Source organism: Bison bison, unplaced genomic scaffold, assembly GCF_000754665.1.
Source record: "Bison bison bison isolate TAMUID 2011002044 unplaced genomic scaffold, Bison_UMD1.0 scf7180017864452, whole genome shotgun sequence".
Classification (NCBI taxonomy): domain Eukaryota; kingdom Metazoa; phylum Chordata; class Mammalia; order Artiodactyla; family Bovidae; genus Bison; species Bison bison.
In genome coordinates, this window is record NW_011495014.1 from 2,784,504 (window position 1) to 2,804,566 (window position 20,063).

Here is a 20,063-nt window from a genome sequence, read left to right on the forward strand (position 1 = left end):
CAGCTGAGAGCCTCAGAAACTTGACAGCTAAGGTCCAAAGGGCAAATCTCAGAAGCTCAGTAAGCCGCCCAGAAAAGTTAATCCTGGGGCTTGAAATTCTGTGTGTTTACCACTAGGTTATCATCTCCGTATTAGAAGGTATGGAAGTAAATTACACTAAAGCTGCAAACGCCCATCATTCATATTTATATAGCAAGGTGATCTATCTCTTTTTTAAGGCCGGGATCCACTTTGCCACAACGTCATACATCCTTCCATTTTCCTCCTTGGTGGAAATTTCCCGTTTCTCTTTGAGAAAGATAATTCGATTTTGTTTGCATCATTCTTCCTCCCAACAGGCTGTTGTAGAAAACGCGCGCGCACACACATGCAACCGCACACAATGATTTATAAAGATTTCTTTTCATAATCGCTCCTATCCAGCTCCGAAAGTCAGAACCTATATGACTGATGGCCCATCCAGATGAGCGGGTCCCAGGTGGGGGAAAGGCAACCTCTGCGTCAAGTCTCCCTCTCGACCCAGGGAGACCTGGGCTCCTCACTCCACCTTTGAAAGGAAATGCATTCTTTGCTTGCCTGGAAGTCTCGGTAGCCTGATCGATCTATCATAAAAAAGGAAAGAAAAATCGCAGCCTCGAAACAGGTCTTGCGCGCCACCATCCCCCCAACAGACACCGTGGGGAAACTCCCAGGGAGGGAACGGATTCCCAGCATTGAATCCCCGGAGCTCAGGGCCCAGGAGGGACTGGCGGGGTCACTGCCATCGGTCCCCACCTCCTCTGCCCGTGGTTCTTTCTCTCGCTCCGCGTCAAGTGGCTTCTCGGAAACGTTAGCCGATTCAGCAAAGCAGGAAGAGTGGAAAGGGTGATGGGGGCGGAGTGAAATAGGGAAGGACTCTTCTGGCAGCTGGAGGAACACACACACACACACACACGCACATTCTCACACTCACGCCCCATCCAATGGGGTAGGTGAGGGTGCGCAGTCGTGCGATCCCCTCCTCTGCTCTCTTCTGGAGCACAATGGAGAGCCTGTGGCATCTCCAACCCGGAGGTCGGGGCTAGGTCCCCGCCCAGCGCCCCCAGCAGGAGTGGAGGGCTGCGCGGAGCTAGGGTGGGGCAAGGGCGAGGAGCGAGGAGGGGCCGGAGAGCCGGGGCGGGGCCGCCGCCTTTCTGGGCGCGCCGGGGAAGGAGGGGCGCAGTGGCCCGGCTGGCCCTGCCCGCGTTCACCAGGCGAGTGTCTGGTTTCCAATTCCGCGGGCTCCGGAATTGGGGTTGGGCTAGCTTGGGTGCCAGCGGCGGGTAGTGGCAGGCGCCGGCCGAGCAACAGGAGCTCAGAGAAAGAGGCAGCGGCAGCAGTGGACAGGACGCCGGAGGAGTGGAAGGGTCCCTGAAGCCCACGCCCTCCCCGGGGCCAGACTCTGCGGGCACACTGGGTGGGCATGATCGGCGAACACGGTGGCAAGTAAGTGCCTTTTCTCTTGCTCCTCTGGTGTGGCGGGGACGGAGGCCGCCAGTCAGTCTCTCGCCAGTGCTCTGCTCAACCGCCACACCCACCTGTGTCCGTTTTCGCGTCTCTCGGGTTTTGGCCACCTGGAAGTAGAGCGGGGAGAAGTTAGGCGAGGAAGTGCCAGCGACTGGACAAAGGGGAGCTGGAAAGGCAGCTGTTTCCCTTGCAAGGTCGGTGTTTTGCCAGTTTTGACGGTGTGGGTTTGCTGCCAGATCCTGAAAATGTGGCTGTACCGAATGGCTACTGTTATTTCTTTTCTGTCTACGGTAGCTGAGTCGTCGGATGGGTTTCGGTTTCAGGGTTAGGTCGTATTCTTTAGGAGCAAAAAACATGTGTTCTGTATCCCATTTGCAAAGGTGAGCGTGCAGAACCCGCAGAGCTGACACTACCTGTAGGGTGGCAAGGATGCGCCGCACCCCTTCTGAGCACACAAACAGAGATGATTGACGGGAGGCTTAGCCTTATTTCTCGGCCCAGTTTATTTTCTTTTCAAACGAATGTGCATTTTGTTAGTGAAATTCAGATGGATTTCAGAATCATTTAACTTTTTATCGACTTCAGCTGAAACTATCGTTTAGTTTTTAGAAGAAAATAGTTGTTTTCGTTACTTCTTTTAAATACAAAAGCTTAAAACGAGATTAACAAACTAGAAACTTCAGTGCCAACTTTGGTGATTATAGCAAAGATTTCTCATTATTGTAGTGTTTATATCAGTAGCGTTTGAAATAATTTATTTTAGTGTTTTTTTTAATTATTACAGTAGCAGCGTTCGAAGTAATTTATATCTGCTCTGAAGGTAAGAGCAATTTTTATGTGAGAGAAGCTTAAGGGAAAGTTTTAAACAGCTCACTTCAATAAGATAAATACCAGATCAACATAGGCTTTTAAAAGGATGATGGATTTTCATCTGTTGTTGTGAAGTCAGTGTTAAAAGGTTCAAGTTTTTTCAGAGACACAATTAATGTTCTTGTCTATTTCTCCTGATTCTACATGGGCAGGAGAAAGGTACTGTCCTTTCTTTCTTTCTCTTGGTGATTTAAAATATATGTTCATGATTTTTGCTTTAATATCAATAAGACTTATCTCTATATAATCTGCAAACCAAGTCCAATTATTCAATAGCCCATTTTATTGAAGTCTTCAAATTATTTTCCATCATTTAAAAAATATAAACTAGAATTCACTTTTTTAAGAAACTAAGTTGTTAATCTTTATTTATTTATTTAATCTTTGTTTAACATTTTAACAAATGTTGTTAATTATTTGAAAGCTTGTCTTATTTGAGCTCTATATATGGGATAATCATGATTGCTAGAACAGCTTATTCACAATAAAATGCTCGACAAAATATGGCATATGATATAATGAAGGATGTGCCCTGTATTAAGCAACTGACAATAGCTTAAGATAAGTTTTGTATTTTGTAGATGTTTTAAGTACCTGTCTATTTAGAGGTCCCCTTTTGAAGGTGAACCATTGTGAAATGGAGGGACATGGTGACATATTCTTATAGAAGCCAGGGGTATGGTGTGCCATGATTCCTGTGGTACAGGTTAGGGCTTCCAGGGCACCTGATGCTTCTATGGAAGAAAGATGAGTCAGGTTTGTCTCTCTGCCAAGAGCATCCTCCTGCCTCTGTGTCTCCTAGGACCAGGAGCTAATCATGGGAGCCCTCCTGTGGCAGTGCTTCTGTGTTTTTGCTACCTGTTGCTGAGGAGACTTTTGGCAGCAAAGAAAAAGTAAGAAATTCAGAGGTGGAATCTGTGGGATCCTATTCACCCTATTTAATGTGACGGACCAACTTTCTCTGTGGCAAGGAAAAAAATAGAATCTTGTGTGTTTCGTGAATAATAAAAATATTTATCTAATATCTATGCCTATTAGATATGCGAAAGAGTGTGAAGTACTGGGAAGAATTATATGCTATTTTTTCTAACCTTGTAAAGGAACTTAAAGTTTAGAGCTATGAATGAGTCATTCTGAATGTCATAATGGTAACAATTTATGATTTTCCCTAAAACTCTCTCAGATCCTTTTCCCCAGTCTTTGTCATCTGAATTAATGGTTCCACCTTTCACCAAGTATTTACTGCCTTCTCTCCCTCCTCATAGCATTTCATCCCTAACCAGTCCATATTTCAATCTCTCAATCCTGTCTCCCAAATGCATCTCTATTCAATTATACTTCTCTGCTGTACCTCTTCCACCCTGTTTTCTTCATCTACCTTGCCACCAGATTCGTGGCATCATTATAATTTTAATGGATTCATGCTGCAGCCTTGATGCAGCCTCTCTACTTCCATAGTTTGCTCCCTTGTAATTACCTCTCCAAGAAAGCAACACCATTGTGTCTCCCCTTAAGAACATTCAGTGGGTCATAACTACATAGAAAAAAGGAATAAGTGCAGAAACACAAAAACGGATTATCAACACATTCCTTCTGTTAGCATCCAGCTCACTGTCTAATCTGGCCCTCCGCTACAGCCTCTCTGAGTGCATCGCCCACTCATTTATATGCTCCAGCCACCCTGGTCTTTTAGTACCTGAAACACAAGAAGCAGTTTCACTCCCTAAGGCCTTTTCAAATGTTCCCAGTGCCTGGACTGTTCCTTCCTCTATTTAAATGCCTCTCTTGTTTGCAGACTTAAAACCTCAGCTCAAAGGTCTCTCCTTCACAGAGATCATTCTTGATCTCCTTGTCAAAAGTAGACTGTTACACATTTGTTTCTGTCTTGGTACCTTGTCTGTTTCCCCCATAATGATTATTACAGCATGCAGGTATTTTGTAGATCTGTATATTTTGTGGTTTTGTGTACTGGATGCTCCAAACAAACAGACACCATGTCTTTCTTGCTGACCCTGCTTCCAGAGTCGTACCTGCAGTGGGGAAGTAGGGGGTTCCTAGATATTTATGAACAAAGATAAGACTTATTTCACCATAGAGTGCACTAACCCTGTAAACTTAAGCATTTGAGGATTCCAATTCTTTCTTTGTTGAGCATCTGGTAAGTTTACAATGCAGAACTATGATTCTGAAGAGGTAAAATTTAAATATCTTGAGATCTCTCAGCAGTATAGGCTTTAAGGTATTCAAAGGGAAGTAGATTATAACACACTCTAAAAAGGCAGTAACCACAACTGGATTAAAATGTATTTTAAAGAAACATTGGAGTGCATAATCCAATGACTTTATGACTTTAGTGCAAGTGACTCATAATATACAATGATGACCTTATTAGGTTTAAACCTACATCTTTCACCAGGATTTGAGGGTCGCTTTGTAATCACTAAATTTAAAATCTTGTTTCATAATAAATGAGAACATTGGGCTCAGTGGATGGAAGTATAATCAAATGAAGTGGAGGTCATGGATTGGTGCCCACATGATCCAAATTTGTGTTTACTCCAGACTCAAGGGGCAAATTATCTCACAAATCCAAAATATTCAGTAGGAAAACTCAGAGAGACACTGTGGGCTAACCCAGGAAGATCCATCACTATTTTGGGGATAGGAGACAGGGCTTCAAAAATGCTTGTTGGTTAATGATAGCATCGTATTTATACTGCAGTTTATGCACACACACACACACACACACGCTTGTGTATGCCCACACTTTGTGTGGCAATAAGCCCCCTCTTTTTTTGAGCCTATACTTAATGATATTAAATGAAAAATAAGTTTTTATAGTAACATTTGGTTGAAAATGTAGCTTTCAATTAAGCACTTGGCTTTGATTAGTGATATTTTTTGTCTTGCAAGTGACCAAACATTTGTTTGTTTGTTTTTGGTAAAGAATTGGGCAGTCGTGTTTCTTCTTGAAGGACTGCACTACTTCATGAATTGTCACTAGGGATTTTGTTAAATTTGCCCTTATAGTGGTACAGTGGGGTTGTTGTAATGTATTGGAGTGCATCTGTGTACTCATTGAAGTTAGGCTACCATTTTACATATCCTCCATTAACTAATTCATTCCCACATATAGTTATTAGGCTTCCTTCTTTGGAACTGTGTAGGATTAGGTTACTATTTAGTATGGCAAGGTCATAATGAAATGGATATCCTAAGATTGTATGAAAATGATTTGCTTATGAGAATTTATAAGAGCACATTCAAAAAAGGTGGGTAGATTACTTTTGTGGAATATGAGAGAACAGTTGATGCCTTGCCATCCTGCAGAATGAAATTTCTTCATCAAAGGTTTAATTTGCTTTTCCTTCTCTGTGTAGCTAGCAGCCAGTGGCTTTAGGCAACAGGGAAAACATAAGCCTTGGGCACCTAAAAGTAGAATGAAGTTTGGAGGAATGAAACCCTTGAGTGGTGAGGGAAAATGCCAGACCATGAAAGAGGGGAAGGAGGAGGGAATGTCTCAAGGAGTGCCAATAAATATCATCTGCCACAACAAATTTGAGTAAATATTATATGGAGAACTGAATTATTCTCTAACTTTTTAGTCTCACTGAGAAAGTCATTCTCTTTTCATTTCTCTTTAAAATAACTGTGTTTTAAGTGAAAAGACATTTTGTCGTTGTGGCTTTTTAATATAGGAAATAGCTTTGGATTTTTAGAATAATATAACCTGGAGCTAAAAGCCATATATTACTGTTAAATTATACCATTACTTTAATTGTAATTTCATGGCTATTCGTTTTATAATTTCCTTTTGTTGTGTCAGGTGTTTGAGAGACTGCCATTATTGATCACAACTTTCTTTAAAATGTCTCTTTGGATTTTTTACAAAGCTGTCTGAATCATTTATCAACATCTGATAAAATTTTAATTGCACCTACGATTGTTCACTTAGAAATTGTTCACTCTTAAAGAGAGTGAGTACATTTACATTATCATTAACTTACCATCCCTCCCCTGAAATGAATGTCTTTTTCTTTCCCTTTCTCTCTTACATCTCATCTTCTAAACAGTAATACAAATTTCGCTCCACTGCTCGGTCAAAGTATTTATACAAATAATTGGAAAATTGAGCCTCTAAAGAAGAATTAATAAGATTAGATAGATGTATTAAAATACAAAGACATTTCTATACAGGTGGTTAATGAAATCTTCTTTGTGTTATATGCCAAACCAAACTTCTTGTGTCACCTGATTTTTTTTTTTTTAAATTGGGGCAATTTCACGATATGTAGTGTCTGCCAACTGTATCAGTCATTCAATGTAATTAAAAATGTTAACTTCTTCAGGGCCTGTGATTTACAAGTTCAAAAAAGAAGCAAATAGAAGTAAATCGGAGAAGGCAATGGCACCCCACTCCAGTACTCTTGCCTGGAGAATCCCATGGATGGAGGAGCCTGGCAGGTTGCAGTCCATGGGGTCACTAAAAGTCGGATATGACTGAGCGACTTCACTTTCACTTTTCACTTTCATGCATTGGAGAAGGAAATGGCAACCCACTCCAGTGTTCTTGCCTGGAGAATCCCAGGGACAGGGAAGCCTGGTGGGCTGCCGTCTATGGGGTCGCACAGAGTTGGACACAATTGAAGCGACTTAGCAGTAGCAACAGTAGAAGTAAATAGTACATATTCATATTGATACATAAAAATATAACGTGGGAAAATCAGAGAAATGTTGTTTGATAATAAAATATCTCCTTATGTATGACTTAAATTCCACTGAATGTTCATTCTTTCAAGTCCAATGGAACTGCTTCCTTTAGGGCTTTTTTTTTTTTTTTAATTAAAAAAAATTTTTTTTTAAATTTTATTTTATTTTTAAACTTTACATAATTGTATTAGTTTTGCCAAATATCAAAATGAATCCACCACAGGTATACATGTGTTCCCCATCCTGAACCCTCCTCCCTCCTCCCTCCCCATACCATCCCTCTGGGTCGCCCCAGTGCACTAGCCCCAAGCATCCAGTATCGTGCATTGAACCTGGACTGGCATCTCATTTCATACATGATATTTTACATGTTTCAATGCCATTCTCCCAAATCTTCCCACCCTCTCCCTCTCCCATAGAGTCCATAAGAATGTTCTTTGAGTAAGGATAATTTGCTAACTATACATATGTTTTAAATGGAATAAGTAAAATATTTTATTGGTAAATTATGATTTTGCTTTCTCTGGGTGATGGTATAGAGTTAATATTGCTTATAGGTAAATTTTATGGGCCCAATATTTATAGGTAATCCTTTCATGGAACAAATTTTACAAAGTTAAAATGACCTCCCTCCTCCAATGTAATACATATATTCTTGTTATCCTGGAAAAATTAGGGTAATTCAAGTAGGGAGAAAAGAAATGTCATCATCAGGGGTCAACTGGAAAATTTCAGTTCAGTTCAGTCACTCAGTCATGTCCTACTCTTTTCGATCCCATGGACTGCAGCATGCCAGGCCTCCTTGTCCATCACCAACTCCCGGAGTTTACTCAAATTCATGTCCATTGAGTCGGTGATGCCATCCAACCATCTCATCCTCTATAGTCCCCTTCTCCTCCTGCCTTCAGTCTTTCCCAGCATCAGGGTCTTTTCCAGTGAGTCAGTTCTTCACATCAGGTGGCCAAAGTATTGGAGTTTCAGCTTCAGCATCAGTCCTTCCAATGAATATTCAGCTTCTTACAATCCTGTGAGATCATCTGACAGACTTTCAGGAATGAATGCTTGTGGAATAATGGCTATGCAAAGAATTTCTTTTGAAAATTCATATTGTCTCTCCTGTAATTCAGAATCTTTGTAAAATACTCTGTAATGTGTTGAAAACACAGAGGAATAAATTTGTATTTACATTAGTGTAGTGAAAGGATTGTTTTCTAGATATTTCCTTTGCGGAACATATGATCTTAGTCAAATGCTGAAAAGTGAAAGTGTTAGTCTCTCAGTCATGTCCAACTCTTTGCAACCCCATGGACTATAGCCCACCAAGCTCCTCTGTCCATGGGATTCTCCTGTCAAGAATACTGGAGTGGGTAGCCATTCCCTTCTCCTGGGGATCTTCTTGACCCAGGGATCAAACCCAGGTCTCCAGCATTGCAGGCAGATTCTTCACTGTCTGAGCCACCAGGTAAGCCCTAGTCAAATGTTTTCGCTTCTCAGATCAAATTTGTTATAAAATTGGTAGTGTCTATTTCTCAGGGTGGCTGTACAAATTAGGTTAAACTATATATATTATCAACAGGCATTTTAGTGTCTCACATTTTAGGGAGGTGTTCAGTAATGTTGGCTAGACATTTGGTAACAGTATATTATAGTCAAAATTTACCCATTATATTTTGAATACAAATGGTGCAACATCTAAAGTTTAATCCTGTTTCAGTGAATACTAACAATACACTTTATCCTGACTTTTTCATGATAGTATAGTTATACATCTCAAACACAGGACCACTGCATTTATAACACTTGCCAGTAAAGTTTTCAGCTATAAGCTATTTCACATAGTTTATATGAAGTATGTAAGAACTTCTCAGTAGGAATACATGAGAGAGGCATTCAAAGATCAAGAATTTAACCATCCAGTTACACTTTATTTATGACTTTCAACCTGATCCATCAGAATTCTGCATTAATAGAGAGCAGGTCTGTGGAGGTGACCTGTCAGATGTCCTATTAGTGACCTTACAACAAATACTATCTACTTTGATAGGAATTTAAAAAAAAGCATACATGAAATTTCTCACTTATGTATGAATTCAGACTTACTCTACTAATTCAATCATCAGGAGTATAACTTTGCATTTATAAATCAGTGAATAAAATGTGTGAACTTGAGGGAAATACTTGCCAGTTACATCCATTCTCTTACTTTATTCCGCTAGTGATACATGAACAAAAATCCACATCTTGTAAAGCAAATCATCAAATTAAGAACGATAATTAGTTTTTTAGTTATTTTCTTTAGGCAATCATAAATTTTGCTCAGATACATAGAATAATAAGAGGTGGGTTAGAGCAGTATCATGAAGACATAAAATAAGCATATAATGGATACATTACCATAAGGGAAAATATAGAGCGCACAATTTACATCTTGTTAAAATTACTGATTGCCCCTTGGAAGAAAAGCTAAGACAAACCTAGACAGCATATTAAAAAGTAGAGAAATCACTTTGCAGACAAAAGTCAGTATAGTCAAAGTGATGGTTTTTACAGTAGTCATGTACAGATGTGAGAGTTGGACCATAAAGAAGGCTGAGCGCCGAAGAACTGATGCTTTCAAACTGTGGTGCTGAAGACTCTTGAGAGTCCCTTGGACAACGAGGAGATCAGTCAGTCTGAAAGAAAATCCACCCTGCATATTCATTGGAAAGACTGATGCTGAAGCTGAAGCTCCAATACTTTGGCCACCTAATGGAAAGAGCCAACTCACTGGAAAAGACCCCGATGCTGGGAAAGATTGAGGGCAAGAGGAGATGGGGATGGCAGAGAATGAGATGATTAGATAACATCACTGACTCAATAGACATGATTTCAGCAAACTCCGGGAGATAGTGAAGGACAGGGAAGCCTGGTGTGCTGCAGTTCATAGGGCTGCAAAGAATTGGACAGGACTTAGTGGCTGAACAACAGCAATATTACTGATAATAACATTAATTTAACAGCTTTATGTGTGAGGGTATCCTTTTACACTGAGCAGTACATTAAGGGATTTGCTAATGCTCTTTTTAAATCCCCACGATCACCCTCTGAGGTGAGAAAACACTAAGGCTCAGAAGTTAGCTAACCTTCCCAGAGACTCACTATGATTATGAAACTTGAGTAACATATATATTCCTTTTAATGAAAGCAAAATCTTATTTATCCCAAGATTAAGCTTACAAATATCCCACAGAGATATACCTGATTACTGTGTATTCTACAAACGCTTTTTTATAAGGGAGCTAAAATAATCTACATTTGCAATTAAACATACCAAACAGTGTAATTATAATATTAGAGAATAAGAAGAAGAAAGGTTGAAGCTTATTTAAATGTTCATCTTGAATATTGATCTTGGGGAGTGCATTTGTATTAAACTGAAATTGAGAAGTAGGTAGGAGTTTGAAGACATTATATTATTATGAAATGCATCTATACATTTGAAGTGTTTCTGAGGTTGTTTTAGACATTGAGTAGCTTTGCTTTCTTGATCTAGGGGTATCACTATATTATTCTGACTTGCTGCTGCTAAGTCACATCAGTCGTGTCCGACTCTGTGCGACCCCATAGACGGCAGCCCACCAGGCTCCCCCGTCCCTGGGATTCTCCAGGCAAGAACACTGGAGTGGGTTGCCATTTCCTTCTCCAATGCATGAAAGTGAAAAGTGAAAGTAAAGTCGCTCAGTCGTGTCCGACTCTTAGCGACCCCATGGACTGCAGCCCATCAGGCTCCTCCGTCCATAGAATTTTCCAGGCAAGAGTACTGGAGTGGGGTGCCATTGCCTTCTCCGATTCTGACTTGACTTGGCCAGAATTAGAATATTTTGCATATTATGAGTTTCTCGTACTCATACTCAAGGAAAGGAGACTTTCCCAAGGTGGGCAAAAGTTGAAAGAAGGATGATAGTGTCATTGAAAAGGGTATGTGTGTGAAATGTCTGGGGCAGATTTAGTCAGCTATGAGCTATGAAATGGAGTAGAAACAGGGAGTGGAGTATATCTATGAGATCCTGGGTGTTAGAGGGTGGAGAAGGAGAGATTGCCAAGTGATCTTGTGCAGGGTAAGAAAAGAAGAAGACAGTATTCATCTAAAGTGTTTTTATGTTCTAAAGCTTAGTATTTATTGTCACACAATCAATTATTTATGTCAATTACAGTGATTCTTTAACATCAGTGTTGCTGCTGCTGCTGCTGCTAAGTCGCTTCAGTCATGTCTGACTCTGTGCGACCCCATAGATGGCAGTCCATCAGGCTCCACCATCCCTGGGATTCTCCAGGCAAGAACACATCAGTAATTCAGGGTTAAATAAGGGTTTTAAAACATTTGGGGAAAAATAATTTATTTTATGTGACACATAATTTTCTAAGACAGATGATTTTCTTTTAGTATCTGTTATCTACTTAGATACTGTCCTTTGGGTGGTATATAAAAAAAAAACGAGAAAATGGACCCCTAAGTTCTATGATATATCTCAGTCTGTTCTAGTGATTGTGCCTTGTCAGCTTATCCACTAGACTGTTAAAGTTTTAATAGCAGAGACCATAACTTGTTCATATTGGCATTTCTGCATGGTGCCATATACACAGTCATTCTTAATACATATCTCATCAATAAAAACAGATTTCATCAATACTTATTACACAACCATGTCCTTGACTTTAATTAAAAATAGCTTTTTCATTGAAATGGAACAATTTCTAAGAATATAGGAGGAAGTTAAGAATTTAATAATTTATACTTCTCTCATGTAGCTTTTTACCATCACAAGGTAAATTCACATTTTTTATTTCTTACTTAGGGAAGGGACAGCATTCCTGCTTTTTTTCTTATTTTCTGCTCCAGTATGGGTTCATCAATTGTAGATGACAATATTTAGCCTTCTTTGCCTTGAAGAGCTGAAATATTTTGACATGTATGCAAGTAGATGCTTTAAAAAGGCTGAAGCCCAAATCCTTTTCTAAAAGTGAAGGATTTCTGTTGAAGGATTCACATAAGAGATGAATCAGTAACCAGATAGTCAAAATAAAAAGTTCAAAGTAAAATTTTCAACTGACTTGTGTGGAGGTGATGATCAATCATTCAGCCCTATCTGGCTGGCCTCCAGAATGTGTAGGTTAGGCGTTCGTATCCAGGGTGGTATCAGTGCCCTTGAGGTTTGTGGGGAGGGAAGACCTGGCAGAGGTCCCAAGGGCAGTGGTAAAGGGATGCAGAGTTGCCCCAGGTCCATTCCTGGAACTCTCAGCCTCACTATTCTCAGCATTTGTACATTTTCTTAAATTTAATGGTATTTCCTTCTTTCCTTCCCTCTTCCTTTGTTCATTCGCTTCAGCAACTATCTGTTGAGTAGGTATTCAGGGTACTACCGTAGACACTGTACACGCAGCATTGAACAAAACATGGCAGTTTCCTGCTAGTTTTGAGACTGATAATGAATAAGTAAACAAATGGTTATCACTTCCTGACCTTACACTGTATACTGTGAGAAGAAAATAAAAAAAGCAGGACAGAACCCATATAGGAAAGTAGGCATTGTTTATTAAGAGTGGCTTTCGTCTTTTAGGGGTGGGTGCTATTTGAGCAGAGACCTGAAAGAGATAAGGAAGTGTGGAAGCCAGCTAAGTGACAGGAAATTTATTCCAGTCACAAGAAGCAGTGATCTCCATAGCCCTAAGGTTTATCTGATGTGTTTACTGAACAGCAAGGAAATCAGTGTGACTGAAGTACAGAGAGCAGAGTTGAAAGTGGTAGAAGAAGGCCTTTTCTTAATTTGGAAAAGATTACTAAGTCTGCCTGGAGGCCTGTGTGATAAACCAACATTACAGTGGGACCAACGTCATAGCAAGGGACAAACTTTGGGAGGGGTGAAGTGTGCATGTTTTAAAAACTGGATCCCATTCTTAACGTGAGTACCACACAACCCAAATTAATGATTGAGAAACTCTTAATTTCCTTACGAATTTATCTTTTAGTCATTTTTTTGATGATTTATATGAAAAGGTCATATTATTTTACCAACTGCAATAGATTAGATTCTTGGTAGCCATTTGAAGAAAGAAGAGGTAATATAGAGTTTACAGTTGAGAGTATCTAAATATTTAAATTCTGGAAATTAATATATGGTGAAAGTACAGTAAGAGTTTGTATATTTTGATTACTTTTTATATCATGCAAATTATTTCTCATGAAATAATGATATTGCATATATGTAATTGAGTCCTATAACTTCTTGGCCTTTTTGCTAAGATCAAGTTTATAAAGGAGTCCTGCCTGGCAAAATAGACAGCAGGGAAGCACATCTGAATCCCATCAACTTAGACCCAATGCTAACTGCTGTGCCTTTGGTATCTCCTGACTCTCTTCTTTACAGTTGTCAGCAAATTTTTGCGAATTAAAAAATAAAAAAATTTTTGTGGTAAAATATACATAGCATAAAATTTACCATTTTAACCATTGTTAAGTGTTTAATTCAGGAGCATTAAGTACATTCACATTGTTTGCAACCATCACCACCATCCATTTCCAGAACTTTTTCATTGTTCCATACTGAAATTCTGTACCCATTAAACAATAATTCCTCATGCTTTCTGCTCCCCCCAGACCCTGGTAACGACCATTCTACTGTCTTTCTTTATGAATTTGCCTATTCTAGATACCTTATGTAAGTGGAGATATATGACATTTGCCTTTTTTTGTCTGGCTTATTTCACTTTACATAATATTCTTAAGGCTCATTAATGTTACAACATGTATCAGAATTCCTTTCTTTTTAAGGCTACGTAGTAGTTCATTGCCTGGAGAATCCCCATGGTCAGAGGAGACTGGCACGATACAGTCCATGGGGTTGCAAAGAGTTGGACATGACCGAGCTACTAAGCACAGCACAGTAGCCCCTTGTATGTATATACCACACTTTATCCATTCCTCCACTGATGGATGTTTAGGTTGCATCTGTGTTTTGGCTATTATACATAATGCTCTGATGAACATTGTTGTACAAATAGCTCATTGAGTTCCTGCTTTTAATTCTTTTGGATGTATAAAAGAAGTGGAATTGCTGCTGCTGCTGAGTCACTTCAGTCGTGTCCAACTCTGCTGGATCATAGGATAATTCTATAATTAATTTTTTAAGAACTGCCATACCCCTTTCCACCATGGCTGCACTATTTTATATTGCCACCAGCAATGTACAATGGTTCCAATTTCTCTACATTCTCATTAACATTTACTTTCTCTCTTTTTAAATAATGGTCATTTTACTGGGTGTGAGGTTGGGTTTCCCAATGGTTTTGATTTGCATTTCCTAATGATTAGTGAAATTGGTTTTTTCATATGTATATTGACCATTTGTACATTTTCTTTGAAGAAATGTCTATTCAAGTCCTTTGGTCATTTTTAGAGCTGTTTGTTTTTGTTGTTGAGTTTAAGAGTTATTTATATGTTGTGGATATTGCTCCCTTATCAAACACATGATTTGCAAGTGTTTTGTCTGTTCCCGGGTTGTCATTTTACTCTCCAATAATGTCTCCTGACACACAAGTTTTAATTTTTATGAAATCAAATTTATCTTTTTCTTCTGCTACCTGTACTTTAGGTACTACATACAAGAAATCATTGCCAAATCCAATGTCTTAAAGATTTACCGTGTTTTCTTATTTTTATAATATTAGCTCTTATGTTTAGGTCTGTGATCCATTGTTGATTTTTTTTTCCATTCCTGTAGATGTTACAGAGTTTTAGAGTCTCCCACTTCCCTTTACCCATCATTCCCAGTGGTTTGTTCTTTAGTGCAGTATTCCTTACTCTGAACATTTTCCTTTCAATAACGTCCATTGCATTTTTTCTTGTATGGCAAGATTAAAATGCTTAAATTATTGAAAAAGTATAGTAGTGATATAGAGGGATGCCTGGTACAGAAAGAATATTACATATTCACATTCTCCTAGTCTCTAATTGGGTTCTTTCATCCTTTAGACAAATATTATTAAAATCATTTTGTAGTTTAAGAATTATGATTCCTTTCTAACTAATTAATAGATTCAAGAACTCTTTCTATTCTCATTGTAGATATCAGTTCAGTTCAGTTCAGCTGCTCAGTCATGTCCAACTCTTTGGGACCCTATGGACTGCAGCATGCCGTGCTTCCCTGTCCACCACCAAATCCCAGAGCCTACTCAAATTCATGTCCATTGAGTCAGTGATGCCATCCAACCATTTCATCCTCTGTTATTCCCTTCTCCTGCCCTCAGTCTTTCCCAGCATCAGAGTCTTTTCCAATGAATCAGTTCTTCACATCAGGTGGCCAAAGTATTGGAGTTTCAGCTTCAGCATCAGTCCTTGCAATGAACATTCAGGACTGATTTCCTTTAGGATGGATTGATTGTATCTCCTGGCAATTCAAGGGACTCTGAAGAGTCTTCTCCAACACCACAGTTCACAGTTCAAAAGCATCAATTCCTTGGCACTCAGTTTTATGTAGAGTCCAACTCTTACATCCATGCCTGACTACTGGAAAAACCATAACTTTGTTGCCAAAGTAATGCGTTTGCTTTTTAATATGCTGTCTAGGTTGGTCATAGCTTTTCTTCTAAGGAGCAAGCATCTTTAATTTCATGGCTGCAGTCACCATCTGCAGTGATTTTGGAGCCCAAGAAAATTAAGTCTATCACTGTTTCCATTGTTTCCCCATCTGTTTGCCATCAAGTGATGGGACTGGAGGCCAGGATCTTAGTCTTCTGAGTGTTGAGTTTCAAGCCAACTTTTTCACTCTCCTCTTTCACATTCATCAAGAGACTCTTTAGTTCTTCTTCACTTTCTGTCATAAGGGTGGTGTCATCTGTATATGTGAGGTTACTGATATTTCTCCCAGTAATCTTGATTCCTGCTTGAGCTTCATCCAGCCCAGCATTTCACATGATGTACTCTGCATATAAGTTAAATAAGCAGGGTGACCATATACAGCCTTGAAATTTTCCAATTTGGAACCAGTCTGTTGTTCCATATCCAGTTCTAACTGTTGCTTCTTGACCTGCATACAGATTTCTCAGGAGGCACGTCAGATGGTCTAGTATTTCCATCTCTTTGAAGATTTTCCACAGTTTCTTGTGATCCACACAGTCAAAGGCTTTGGCATAGTCAATAAAGCAGAAATAGATGTTTTTCTGGAACTCTCTTGCTTTTTGATGATCCAGCAGATATTGGCAATTTGATCTCTGGTTCCTATGCCTTTTCTAAACCTAGCTTGAACATCTGGAAGTTCATGGTTCATGCACTGTTGAAGGCTGGATTGGAGAATTTTCAGCATTACCTTGCTAACATGTGAAATGAATGCAATTGTATAGTAGTTTGAACATTCTTTGGCATTGGAATGAAAACTGACCTTTTCCAGTCCTGTGGTCACTGCTGAGTTTTCCAAATATGCTGGCATATTGAGTGCAGCACTTTAACAATATCTTTTTTTGAATTTGGAATAGCTCAACTTGAATTCCATCACCTCCACTAGCTTTGTTCTTAGTGGTGCTTCCTAAGGCCCACTTGACTTCACATTCCAGGATGTCTGGTTCTAGGTGAGAGATCATACCATCATGGTTATCTGGGTCATGAAGATCTTTTTTGTATAGTTCTTCTGTGTATTGTTGCCTCCTATTCTTAATCTCTTCTGCTTCTGTTAGGTCCATACCATTTCTGTACTTTATTGTGCCCATCTTTGCATGAAATGTTCCCTTGGTATCTCAAATTTTTGAAGAGACCTGTAGTCTTTCCCATTCTGTTGTTTTCCTCTATTTCTTTGCACTGATTGCTGAGGAAGGCTTTCTTATCTCTCCTTGCTATTCTTTGGAACTCTGCATTCAAATGGGTATACTTTTCCTTTTCTCCTTTGCCTTTCGTTTCTCTTCTTTTCTCAGCTATTTGTAACGCCTCCTCAGACAACCATTTTGCCTTTTTGCATTTCTTTTTGTTGGGGATGGTCTTGATCCCTGCCTCCTGTACAAGTTCACGAGCCTCCGTCCATAGTTCTTCAGACACTCTATCAGATCTAATCCCTTGAATCTATTTGTCACTTCCACTGTATAATCATAAGGGATTTGACTTAGGTCATACCTGAATGGTCTAGTGGGTTTGCCTACTTTCTTCAATTTCAGTCTGATTTTGGCAATAAGGAGTTCATGATCTGAGCTACAATCAGCTCCCAATCTTGTTTTTGCTGACTAGAGCTTCTCCGTCTTTGGCTGCAAAGAATATAATCAGTCTGATTGCAGTGTTGACCATCTCGTGATTGGCCATATGTCGAGTCTTCGTTTGTGTTGTTGGAAGAGGATATTTGCTGTGACCAGTGTGTTCTCTTGGCAAAAGTCTGTTAGCCTTTGCCCTGCTTCTTTTTGTACTCCAAGGCCAAATTTGTCTTGGAGTTATTCCAGGTATCTCTTGACTTCCTACTTTTTCTTTCCAGTCCCCTATAATGAAAAGGACATATTTTTTGGGTGTTAGTTCTAAAAGGTCTTGTAGGTCTTCACAGAAACGTTCAACTTCAGCTTGTTCAGCATTACTGTTCAGGACATAGACTTGGATTACTGTATTATTGAACAGTTTGACTTGAAAATGAACAGCAATCATTCTGTCATTTTTGAGGTTGCATCCAAGTACTGCATTTTGGACTCTTTTGTTGACTATGAGGGCTACTCCATTTCTTCTAAGGGATTCTTGCCCACAGTCATAGATATAATGCTCATCTGAGTTAAATTCACCCATTCCATTCCATTTTAGTTCACTCATTCCTAAAATCTCGATGTTCACTCTTCCTGTTTGACCACTTCCAATTTGCCTTGATTCACACACCTAACATTCCAGGTTCCTATGCAATATTGTTCTTTACAACATCGGAATTTACTTCCATCAGCAGTCACATCCACAACTGGGTGTTGTTTTTACTTTGGCTCAGTCTCCTCATTCTTTCTGGAGTTATTTCTCCACTCTTCTCTAGTAGCATATTGGGCCCCTACCTACCTGGGGAGTTCATCTTTCAGGTTCCTATCTTTTTTCCTTTTCATACTGTTCATGGAGTTCTCAAGGCAAGAATACTGAAGTGGTTTGCCCTGTGTTCTCCAGTGGACCACATTTTGTCGGAATACTTCTCCATGACCCGTCGGTCTTGGGTGGCCCTACACGGCATGGCTCATAGTTTCATTGAGTTAGACAAGGCTGTGGTTCATGGGATCATTTTGATTAGTTTTCTGTGATTGTGGTTTTCATTCTGTTGGCCCTGTTATGGATAAGGGTAAGAGGCTTATGGAAGCTTCCTGATGGGAGAGGCTAACTGAGGGAGAAACTGAGTCTTGTTCTGATGGGCAGGGCTATGCTCACTTCACTTCAGTCATTCAGTCGTGTCTGACTCTTTGTGGACCCATGGACTGCAGCATGCCAAGCTTCCCTGTCCATCACCAACTCCCAGAGCTTACTCAAACGAAACGTATATCACATCAGTGATGCAATCCAACCATTTCATCCTCTGTTGTCACCTTTCTTCTCCCACCTTCAATCTTTCCCAGCATCAGGGTCTTTTCTAATGAGTCAGTTCTTTGCATCAGGTGGCCAAAGTATTGGAGTTTCAGCTTCAGCATTAGTCCTTCCAATGAATATTCAAGACTAATTTCCCTCAGGATTGACTGGTTGTATCTCTGTGCAGTCCAAGGGACTCTCAAGAGTCTTCTCCAACACCACAGTTCAAAAGCATCAATTCCTTGGCACTCAGTTTTCTGTAGAGTCCAACTCTCACATCCATACATGACCACTGGAAAAACCATAGCCTTGACTAGACAGACCTTTGTTGGCAAGTAATGTCTCTGCTTTTTAATATGCTGTCTAGGTTGATCATAGCTTTTCTTCCAAGGAGCAAGCATCTTTTAATTTCATGGCTGCACTCACCATCTGCAGCAATTTTGGAGCCCGAGAAAATTAAGTCTGTCACTGTTTCCATTGTTTGCCATGAAGTGATAGGACTGGATGCCATGGATTTCTGAATGTTGCATTTTAAACCAACTTTTTCACTCTCCTCTTCCACTTTCATCACAAGACTCTTTAGTTCTTCTTCACTTTCTGCCATAAGGGTGGTGTCATCTGCATATCTGAGGTTACTTATATTTCTCCTGGCAATCTTGATTCCTGCTTGAGCTTCATTCCGCTCAGCATTTTGCATGATACTCTGCATATAGGTTAAGTAAGCAGGGTGACAATATACAGCCTTGACGTACTCCTTTCCAGATTTGGAACCAGTCTGTTGTTCCATGTCTAGTTCTAACTGTTGCTTCTTGACCTGCATACAGATTTCTCAGGAGGCAGGTCAGGTGGTCTGGTATTCCCATCTCTTTAAGAATTTTGCACAATTTGTTGTGATCCACACAGTCAAAGGCTTTTGGCATAGTCAGTAAAGCAGAAGTAGATGTTTTTCTGATGATCCAACTGATGTTGGCAATCTTATCTCTGATTCCTCTGACTTTTCTAAATCCAACTTGAACATCTGGAAGTTCACAGTTTATAAGTATTGTTGAAGGCTGGCTTGGAGAATTTTGAGCATAACTTTGCTAGCGTGTGAGATGAGTGCAATTGTGCAGTAGTTTGAACATGGCTTGGCATTGCCTTTCTTTGGGATTGGAATGAAAACTGGCTTTTTTTAGTCCTTTGGCCACTGCTGAGTTTTCCAAATTTGATTACATATTGAGTGCATGCTCAGTAAATCTTTAATGCAATTTTCTGTTGATGGGCAGGCCTGTGTTCCCTCCCTGTTGTTTGACCTCAGGCCAAACTATGGTGGAGGCAATGAAGATAATGGTGACCTCCTTCAAAAGGTCCCATGCATTCACTGCTGCACTGAGTGCCCCTGACCCTGCAGCAGGCCACCACCGACCCATGCCTCTGCCAGAGACTCCTGGACACTCACAGGCAAGTCTGGGTCAGTCTTTTTTGGGGT

At 39.9% G+C, this 20,063-nt stretch overlaps 1 protein-coding gene across 1 annotated transcript in view; it reads left to right on the top strand.

Annotated features, from left to right (window-relative positions):
• Positions 1-1,218: 1,218 nt before the first annotated feature.
• Positions 1,219-20,063, top strand: part of SCN9A (sodium channel, voltage-gated, type IX, alpha subunit) — a 166,177-nt gene continuing 147,332 nt past the window's right edge. Inside the window, exon 1 of the mRNA XM_010858941.1 lies at positions 1,219-1,464. The gene's annotated coding sequence lies outside the window, so the exon portion shown is untranslated. The remainder of the gene's footprint in view (positions 1,465-20,063) is intronic.